Source organism: Dermacentor variabilis, chromosome 8 (genome assembly GCF_050947875.1).
Source record: "Dermacentor variabilis isolate Ectoservices chromosome 8, ASM5094787v1, whole genome shotgun sequence".
In the NCBI taxonomy this organism is placed as follows: domain Eukaryota; kingdom Metazoa; phylum Arthropoda; class Arachnida; order Ixodida; family Ixodidae; genus Dermacentor; species Dermacentor variabilis.
Genome location: NC_134575.1, coordinates 84,514,320 through 84,525,268, shown reverse-complemented (window position 1 = coordinate 84,525,268; position 10,949 = coordinate 84,514,320).

Genomic DNA, 10,949 nt, shown 5'->3' with positions numbered 1-10,949 from the left:
AACCACTGGCTCCTTGCTCTGCCCAGGTGATTTAAATGCGCACCACCACCTATGGGGAAGCACCAAGATTAACTTAATTCCGAAAGCAGAATAACGGCAGCCCAATATATCGGCGGGGCACTTACTTGGACTTGACAGATTTCAAGGCACTTTGCAGCGTAGACACAGTGTGTATTCTCTCCCGCTTTCCTCTTTTTATTCCCTTTTACTTTTCCCCAGTGTAGGGCAGCAAACCGGACGCTGATATGCTCTGCCTCTCTGCGATTCTTTTCCTTGCTCTCTATCTCGCACACACAATTCATTGAATCGTACAGAGTCCCTCGCGATATTATATGCGTACAGGAGGTAGGAAACCATCAGGCGAATCGGGAGGGCTACGTGTGCTACAAGAATCCGGAGTAACACAAATAGCGAGCTTTGCAAAGAAGGATGTGGCGCTCAGCATTAGCTATGAAGGGAACGAGCCCATCCAACATCGCGTAATCAAGGTCTGGCCTTAAGAGCGCTGCCGACGGAAAGCGGACATAATTAATGTGTATGGCGCGCCCAGAGAGAAACACGCCGGCTTCGAGAATGTACTAGCGCACTCATTGGGCCTCCTAAAAGGAAAGGACAAACTCATATTTCTGCTAGACGAATGCACACCACGCTAACTGGGACTGGAGCAAAGAAAACTCCAAAGGAATAATGCTAGCGGACCTAGTGGAAATGTGCGGCCTACACCACCTTACGCCAGCAGATCTCCCTAAAGACATGGGTTTCAAAAGACACGTGGGCAGGTTCAGGAACATGGCAAGAAAAACAAAGTGGGCGAATGTAGGAGAAAATATTGGCAGGGGCTATTCTATTTTGAGCATATTGCACATTGCAGTCAGAATAAGGAGGGTGATCAGGAAAGCTAAAATATCGTACTTGGTGAAATTCCACGTAGGGGTAGACATTCATGGAGAACAGACCGACGTCAGCACACAAATAGCACAAATCAAAGGGGCGGACATGAAGGCAACGAAGGAGATTGAATGAAAAGCTGAAAATCTGGAGTACGATAGACACCTACTACATATGTGGGATAGTGGAAGGAGTCTCACCAAACGTCGCACGAAACAGAAACTTGACCGAAAGCCGAAATTACGTATAGCCCGGCTAGCACGGCAAGCTAATGATTATGCGCAACGTTTGAGTGCCACCAACGTGAGGCAGTTTGCAGATTCACTCAGAGGAACACTGAGGATTATTAGGACATGGCACATCTTGCAAAGGGTCATTGACGTTGGAGGAACTCGTACAAAAATAGTGACAAACAGAACACTCAAGACCCTAGTGACGAGTTTAAAGCAGACGATATATCGTTAATAGACATGACACAGGAGATGTATATATCGGGCACAACCTTGCCACATAGCAGCTGCTCCACACGGACTGCAAAGGAATGTAGCAACGCCGCTTAGACGCACCCAAAACCTTGGAAGGAAAAATTTGGACGACGCTTAAGCTTCGCCTTTAAGAGTGGAACGCGACAGGATTCAAACACCCCTGGCTGTTTTTCATGCTTCCCGGCCACTGCAGCTTACGTAACCGTAACATTTACCTGGGAACGATGGCGGCGAACGCTATGCACGAAGGCAAGCTTTCTGGTAGAAACACGGCCTCTTGCGTTGGTCGATCTGCTGTTATTGTTTTGCACTTTTAATATTTCAGTCTCAGAAGAGATAACATAAAGCATATGCGCTGTAGGAGTGTTCTTTTCTCATTAAATTTGTTTGTGGGCTGCCATTCTCAAAATTCCGAGGAATAACATTGTAAAGAATGAAAGACAAGGTATGAGCAACTTTCGTGGTGGAAGAGTGACTGGGTACTTATGGTTCGGAATTAGATCCGAAATTATTTGTGCCGGAGCGACGTCTGACGCCGGATTTTCTGCGACACAGGGCCCTTAACGCTATCGCGTTAATGTACACGGCGGCACAACCTTTGCGCAATAACACGGCTCCAGGAAAGGGTTAGGGTACTAATGCCTTCATCACAAACCTGAGAGGCGCAGCCGTAACAAAAATTATGGACTTCCTTAACGAGAAACCTTGCAGTGAGGGCGGAGAACTCCTAACGGAATGGAAAGAGGGAGTGGATACCCAAGCCGCGTAAACTCAGAGTAATGCAGAACCTAAGACCAATTTGGCTTACATAATGCATGGGGTAGTTGTTTGTAATGGTGAACTTGCCATACTATACAACTATATAGAGACAGAAAACCGTCTACCCTTAAACATGTTCGAATTCATGCCGCACGTATCGGCTCAGGTTTTTGCTTCTGAAGTACGACGTGCTGCACCCGATCAGGGACTCGAGTAACAATTCTATACTGGCCCTCGAAATCCAGAAAACTTTTGGTACAAGCTCCCATGATTCGATCATGGAAGGCCGTGAGCCCATAAACTATGACCGCCGCATATACGCGTACGTTAGGTCAGTCCCGACACAATGAACGGCGACAATAGGTCTGTAATGGTAGAGATTAGACACTGGCACCCTCACAAGGAGCTATCCTATTTCCTGTATTTTTCGGTGTGGGCATACTTACGCTCGCCATTTAACTACACCAGGACCCCGATATAGGCGTCGCTATTTACGCGGACGACAGAACCTTTTGGACGCGAAGTGGGTTGTCTGCGGATAAAACGGACGCATTCCAAAGAGTAGTAAACAAGATAGTGACTTTGACGGATGCAGCAGGAGTGAAATGCTCGCCTGGTAACACCATGCTGGCCAGACTCATAGCTAAACACGCGAGAAAGAATGAAATTTTACCAGGAAAGATGCACTTACATGGACGTTTCGTCAGGGAGGTGAAAACACTGCACATTCTGGTAATGTAGGTGCAACAGAGCGCAGGCACAACAGACACCGTCTAAATATTGAGAGAGACAATAAATAACGCAGCGCGTATTATAAAAGGAAGAGCTAACAGTTAAGTTGGGCTAACTGAAAGAGAAACAATCCGGCTGGTCCCCGCCTTTATAATTACCGGAGTTACATGCACACTCCCGCACCAAGACATAACAAACCAGGAGATGAAACAAGTTATTACAATCATGAAGAAAGCCTCGAAGGCAGCGCTTAGCATTCCGCAAAGTGCTAACAGCGAGAAAGAACGAGAAACGGGACCTATGCAACAACTTTCAGGAACACTCGAGTGCTGTCATCGTAGGGGAGAGTGCCTCTCCTCGACGAACCACGGGTGCGCAGTTCTAAAAAAGCTGGTTTCACACCGCAACCACTATGCTGCGACGAAGATACAGTGCTAAGTCACAAGAACACGATATCTCAAATAACGGTGGCACTGACACAAGAGAACATGCGCCCAACGTACCATGTCGGTGGACGCCGAGAACGAGCTGTAGCTCTGCGGAGTCGTATTGCGAAAGGTTGCGGCGCATGCTACACAGATGCTAGCAAAGCCCGTAAAGGGAGGCCCAACAACAACGTATCATAATGGCCACAGTCGTAACTCGGTACACGTGCGTGTCCCAAGCGGCTGGAACAGCCAAAGCCATAGCAGACGTGGAAAACAATAATGAGCCGGCAGTCATACTGTAGAAATCGCAGACGACATGTCGCATGTTTCTTAATGGGATGATTTCCATACTGGTACGCAGAATTGTGGTACAAACGCTAACAGAACAACATGACATTATTTGGTGTCCATCTCATGAGGGTAACGTTGCGGCAAATCGCATAGCTCGATGATTGAACAACCGACCTGCAGCGGAGCTGAGCGCGGAACTCCTCCAAGCACTCGTGACATTCGTCTACAAAAACGGTAGGAACGCAGAGTCTGCGGTCATTCACACAAGGCCCTTAGTAGACAATAGAGTAGGGAATGGCGATGCGTTCAAACAACTTCCCCAACCTGCATCACCTCAGTAAAATAAGCCCTACTGGATTTCTGGACGCCTGTCCATGGTGTTATAACAAACCGACAATATAAAATATCACATGCGAGCGCCTGGATAGTCCTTCACATATTACTAGCCCATAAAAATAGCTCAACCATTTATGTTAAATAGGCAATGGGTGGCACGGCTTGCCGACGAGGGAAATAAAAGCGTAGTGGCTCTACTGGACCAAGCCCAGAGAACCGCTGGCGCCAACGGAGCCCTGGACAAAGAGCTTAACCATGCTCGCCTCATTTTCTTTTCGGATACTGTTGCGCGAATGCGTGGTGGTAACAACTTCATTCAGATTCTACTCAGTTATGATCTGGCCAGTTCTGCCGGCAGCTCGAGAGCCAGAGAGCGTTCGTCGTCTTCGTCGCGGCTCCCGATGGCATCGTCCACAAGAAACGCGCAATATGCCTGTATCATTATCCCCGGCAGTGGACGCACCGTGCCGGTGGGTCTAAATATCGGTGATAACAGGAGAATAATATGGTTTGAGCCGTGCGACATGCACAACGTCAATGGAATTCGGGGCAGATGAGGAACTGGTACTCACTAAGGGGAATTCGTACGTAACTGGAGTCACGGCACGCAGCGCTCGATATGAGCCTGTGTACCGATACAGGAGTTTTTCTGACAGGCCAACGTGACGACTCACAAACCATAGGAATACCAGGGATTCAGGCGTAAAGTGGTCGTCTCTGTATTGGCGATCGTACAAACGCCGTTGCTTCTCTTGCGAGGTCAGGAGGCAAGCGCGGGAAATTTCGCGTGCTTGGGTTGCCCTGGGGATGGCATCCAGTGCATACTCGCTGATCTCTTCATCAGCGGATGCAAGGGATGCGTCGAGTGGCAATGCGGGTTCTCAGCCGTACAACAGAAAGAACAGGGAATAACCGGCACTGTCGTGACGCGAAGAATTATATGCAAGAGTGACATAGGGTAGGCCAAGATCCCTATCAGTATGGTCGGACAAGACATACTTTGCAAGCATGTCTGTTAGTGTACGATTCAGATGCTTCATGCGATCATTAGTCTGTGAATGGTAAGACGTAGTCAGCTTGTGCTTGCCTAAGCAGGACTGCAGAATGTCGGCCATAACTTTAGAAAGAAACGTCCGACCACGGTCAGTGAACAGTCGGTGTGGAGCGCCATGCTGCATAATCACGTTGCGTAAAAGAATATCGGCGACATCTGCGGCGCAGCTCGTTGGAAGAGCTTTGATAATGGGTTAGCACGTGGCGTAATGTGTCGCCACAACGACTCACTTGTTGCCAGATATGAATAGTGGGAAAGTAAGTCCAAGCCAACGCGAAAGAAAGGCTCCGAAGGAATGTCGAACGGTTGAAGGCACCCGGCAGTGAGCGTCGATTGTGTATTTTGGCGCTGGAATTTCCCACACTCTGCAACGTATTTCCGGACGCAGCTCGAAAGGCCTGACCAAAGGAATCGCCGGAGAATCCGGTCTTAGGTGCGGGAGACGCCAAGGTGACCTGTCATTGATAAATCGTGAAGTTCTTGGAGAACAAATCACCGGAGATGCTTAGGAATGACGAGGAGTAGGGCAGGAGCATCGGGGTCTACATTGTGGTGGTATTATACACCATCCCGGAGAACAAACAGGTGAAAGGACGAATCAGAAAACGAAGTTTCCAAGCCATCAATGATGGCGCGCAAGGTGGCATCACAGCGTTGCTCGTCGGCAACATGTAGCAGCTGAGAAACGAAGAAAACGCAAGCGTCGGCATCGGAGTCTAGATCGGTGGCTGTTGTTTGGATAGGGTGCTAAAACATCTCCGTCTTGATGTAATGGGCCCGACTTGTACACTACTGCATAGGAATATTCTTGCGGCCGTAGAGCCCAGCGACCAAGCCGGCCAGTAGGGTCCTTGAGTGAGGAAAGCCAGCAGAGCGCACGCTGGTCCATGATTACAGAGAAGTGCGCGTCATACAAGTACGGGCGGAATTTGGAAACCATTGAGACGATAGCCAGACATTCACGATCTGTAATCGAATAGTTGCGCTCCGCTGCAGTGAGGAGGCGGCTAGCGTAGGCGATAACACGATCTTGACCCTGCTGGCGCGGGGCTAAGACAGCTCCGATACCGTGACCTCTGGCATCGGTACGCACCTCTGTAGGAGAGGACGGGTCAAAGTGGGCCAGTATGGTTGGTGCGGGGAGAATGTCGCCGAGCTGGGCAAGCACGCCAACTGGAGTGGGCCCCAAGTAAACGGCACGTCCTTTTTCACAACATCAGCAATGGGTCAGGCAATCGCTTCAAAGTCTTTAACTAAACGTCGGAAGTAGGAGCAGAGTCCTAAAAAAATTCGGACGTCTTTGACAGACTGAGATACAGGAAAAGACGTGACAGCACGAATTTTCTCCAGGTATGGTTGAACACCGGAAACGTCAACGAGGCGGCCCAGCAGTGTAATCTGCCGATGACTAATATGACACTTCGATGAAGTTAGTTGCAGCCCAGTCTCACGGAAGACTTAAAGAACAGCTGATAAGTGATCAAGGCGTGTCTGAAATTTAGGTGAAAATAAAAGAACATCGTCTAGGTAGCAGAGGCATGTTGACCATTTGAACCCTTGAGACAAACAGTCCATCATACGTTCGAACGTTGCTCTGGCCTTGCATAGACCGAATGGCATAACTTTGAATTGATATAGACCATCAGGGGTGACAAACACGGTCTTCTCTTGGGCCTTTTCATTCCCAGAAATTTGTCAATAACAATAGGGCAGGTCTATTGATGCAGAGTATTTGGCACCGTGGAGCTAATCGAAGGCGTCGTCAATGCGAGGCAAGGGGTAGACGTCTTTCTTGGTAATACGGTTTAGATGACGATAATCTACGCAGAAACGCCATGTACCATCTTTCTTTTTAGCAAGTACCATGGGCGACACCCAAGGGCTCGACGAAGGTTCAACAACACCCTTTGCAAGCATCTTGTTCATCTTGAATAACGTTGCGCTCTGAAGCAGAAACTCGATATGGCCGGCGATAAATAAGACTGGCATCACCAGTATTTATGTGATGCTTAGCAATTGATCTCTGGCCCAATTGGCAATTGCTGAGGTGGAAGATGTCGTGGTAGGCAACCAAAATGCGACACAGAGCTGCTGCTTGTTCAGGCGATAGGTTCGCATCAATCATAGGACGAAATGTTGCGTCAGGGCAAATAGCATCCTGTGGACATGGTGAAGAATCTGAGCAGCCGTCTATTGAAAACGTCGTGACGTGGTCATCTATAGCACGCAGCGTTGCAACCCGTATGCCTTGGGGCAAAGCTTCCTTTGTCAGGGCGAAATTGATGACGGGGAGGTATGTCCGGTTATCGGCGACGGTCACGACGGAGCGGGGCACAGTCATATTACGCATCAAAAGGACATCAGCAACAGGTGTGCCGACGTAACCACCATTGAGCACAGGAATAGGTGATCGCAAATCGGCAAAAGCCAAGGCTTTAGGCGGCAGGCGGACGAAGGCAGTCGTACTAAAGCTGTTCAGCAGTTCAGCACAAATATGCGAAAATACAGGAAGGTCTAGGCAAACGGTAACGGCAGAACAGTCGATCAAAGCAGAATGCGCAGTAAGAAAGTCGAGTTCAAGGATTATGTCATGGGGACAATTGGTCAGCGCTGCAAAATAACAGGAACGTGGGGGTCGGCGATACTTATACGGGAAGTACGCATTCCAGTGTCGTTAACAGTGCTACCATCGGCCACGCGTACGCCTCTAGTAGTAGGAGGCGTGCGAATCTTCCCCAGTCGATGACAGATTTTGCAACTCATTATGTACACCTGGGCTCCATTATCTATTAACGCCGTCAGAGGGACATCGTCGACGTAAAGATAAAGTAAGTTCTGGTTCGTATGGAGCGTCAATGGAGGATTTCGATACGACGAAGATATTGCAGCACTACCCCCAGGAGCTGCATGGTCTGGTTTTCCGGCCGGGAGGGTCCATAATTGGTCGGCAACGAATAGCGTCGTGGCCGGGGTGACGGGGCCGACGTCGGTGAGGTTACGGCGAACGAGCACGACGACTGTCATCGACGGATACGCCTGAGGTAGGAGGCATACGGCGAGGCGAGTAACGGCGCGCGTTAGCGCATGGGCCAGGAGACTGGGAAAAGGAGCTCGAAGACGACGACGTCCAAGAGGTGCGGCATTGGTGAGGGACGTGACCAATGCGGAGGCAACGGAAGGAAATGGGCTTGTCGTCTTGAGTTCTCCGCTCCCTAGGATTACGGTATCTGGCAGGGGAATAGAAATTGCCGTGAGGCATAGCAGTCCGCATCAGTCGAGCGTCAGATTCGGCGACGGGGCAGGCAGCAGGAAAACTTCGATTTGCAAATTCTTGCCGCACAACTGCCTGAATGAGAGAGATTGCTAGGTCTGGTTGGTGAATATTCGGGTCAAGTGGGCCTTGATGGAACGGCGCAGGACTTGCGGCCTCGAGCTCGCAGCGAACAATACGTGTGACGTACTCATTTAAGGGTGGTGAAGTGGTAAGGTTGACGCAAAACGACGTCGCAGCCGTGTTAAGGCGGAACCGCATGGCGCGATTTCAGGCGCGATTGACGCGCGGATGGTGGGACGCGTGCGTCATTTTGACGCGTGCCCGGCATGATCCGTCACGAAATCGCGCCGCCGCGTGCTGCTGCTCGGAGTAGTAAAAAACGCGTCGTGCGGCGCGTCCACCAATCAGACTTCAGGTAAGTCACGTGGCATTTGGTCACGTGGCATTTTGGTTCTCTTTTTGCCACCAGGTGGCCCTGCTCTCTGCGCATCTCGACGGAACCTCCTTGGCGGAATTTTCTTTTTTTCTCGGCAGAACTGGCGGGCGTGTCAAGGTAAACGTGTGCTACCGTGATTTCGTGCGCGCATCGTGTTGGTTCGCGCATCGTGTTCACCTAAAATGAACAACGCAACCTTCAACGAGGCCCTAATAACTAAAGTGGAGAAGCGTCGCGTCTCATCGCTAATACTGGCAAGACAATTTGCTAATAATATTACCAGTGTATGGTGCTCGCTCTCTTCTCAACCAGGCAGGCCGCACCCACATGTACCTTCTGACCCGCATTTTTTCTTGCTTCAGTATCAGCATCCCCCTTCATAGTAGCAATCGCCTCTTCTGCTCGGTAGTAAGCGGCCGACCCTCCTTTTTATATGTGAAGTTGTGAACAAGCAGCGACTTCTCAGCATGCGGAAGGTACATAGTCGCAGTTTCGCACACAATGTTGCTGCTTGAAATTAAGCTTGATAAGTACACTTCGGAAAGAAATGCCAGTGTCTAATTACACTCAGATTATCTTTATTGTAGTGTTCTGTAAGTTTAAGGGCATATTACATATGCGGTAACAGAGACAATACATGTCGTTGAGAGTTATGTTGTCTGGCAACCCGGAAAACGCGGCGCGAAAGCGCCGCTCCTTTCTTTCGTACCGGTGCTCGCGCGTCGGCGGCAACGCGGGCGTTTGCCGCCCGTCGCGTTTTTCGCTCGCGAAAAACGCGCCATGCGGTTCCAGCTTTAGGGAGCCGGGAGTACAGTGAATGACGCGGCGGCATTCCTCGATAATGACGTCGATGGTGGACACATTGTTGAAGACCAACAAGTTGAACGCGTCGTCAGCGATCCCTTTGAGAATGTGCCTGACTTTCTCAACCCCGGCAATTTTGTCGTCGACTTTCCGGCAAAGAGCAAGTCCATCTTGTATATACGAGACATACTATTCATTAGAAGACTGAACTGGGGTAGCAAGCTCTTTTCTAGCAGCCATATGCCGACCGCTGGGATTTCCAAAGAGGTCGCTGGGCTTCTCCTTGAAAGCAACCCAGCTAGAGATCTCGTCCTTGGGTGTCCGGAACCAGACAGGAGGAGTACCGCCCAAGTAGAAAAGGACATTGGCTAGCATAATGGTAGGGTCCCAGTGGTTGTTTTGGCTGACACACTCGTGCAGGTTGAGCCAGTCCTCAAAGTCCGCGTTATCTTTGTTAGAGAATATGCGAGGATCGCGGGGGCAGGTGACCGTAACGTACGTTATTGGCGGGGTCCCAGCAGTAGTAGAGTTTTCGTCACCGGGAGCCATGGCGGAAAGCAGGACGGCGCGGCCGCTGCGGAGCTCAGTGGCGAGGACGGGGAATGGTGCCTCCACCAAAAATGTTACTCGAATGAAGGATTAAGAACTGGATACTACTTACAAAGTAGATTTACAAAGGATGATGCATGCTGACCAGTTCAGCCGACAGCTCGAGAGCCATAGAGAGTGTTCGTCATCTTCATCGTCCACAAGAAACACGCAATATGCATGTATATGCATGTTTACTGGCTCACGCTTGTTTGGTCTGCTTGGTTTGGTCTTCTTATCGGTTGTTTCGATTGTCATGGTTTATTATTGTTTTGTGATCTGACTGTATTCGCGAGGTGAATTGTGTAGTACTTTCTGCAATTGGGGTGGCACCAGCGATTACACTGGAACCTTCGACGAGCCATGTATAAATGCCGACAGGCTTGACACGTGGATCAGATTTTCGACGATTGCATACTCTGCTAGATGTCTATCTCAAATGATTTTCCTCAATATATCACGAAATGAAAACACATATCGAGCTGCATTTAAATTTCGCATTAGGAAGCATCGTAACAGTCGGTGAATTCTTGCCACCTGTGTCCAGCACATATCATGCCGCGTTTTTGTGGGAAATTTTCGTTTGATACTTTTTTCGTGCTTCGGGGCTTTCATGCTTACCCTACACAGAAAATGTTGCGTGTTGCGTGCGGTTCTGTGATTAACATAAAGAAGTTGTGGTGGCGACCCACACTAAGATTTCCCCGCTGATGTTGTTCTGCTATAACGTTGAATAAAAAACATATGCTGAAAAAAACATTTTGTTCACTACGACGTTCGTTCGCGGGTCCCACGTAGTCAACACTTCAAACAAGAAGACTACAGAAAATACTGCACGTTACGGCAGCTTGTACACCGGGCTGTTACGATGACA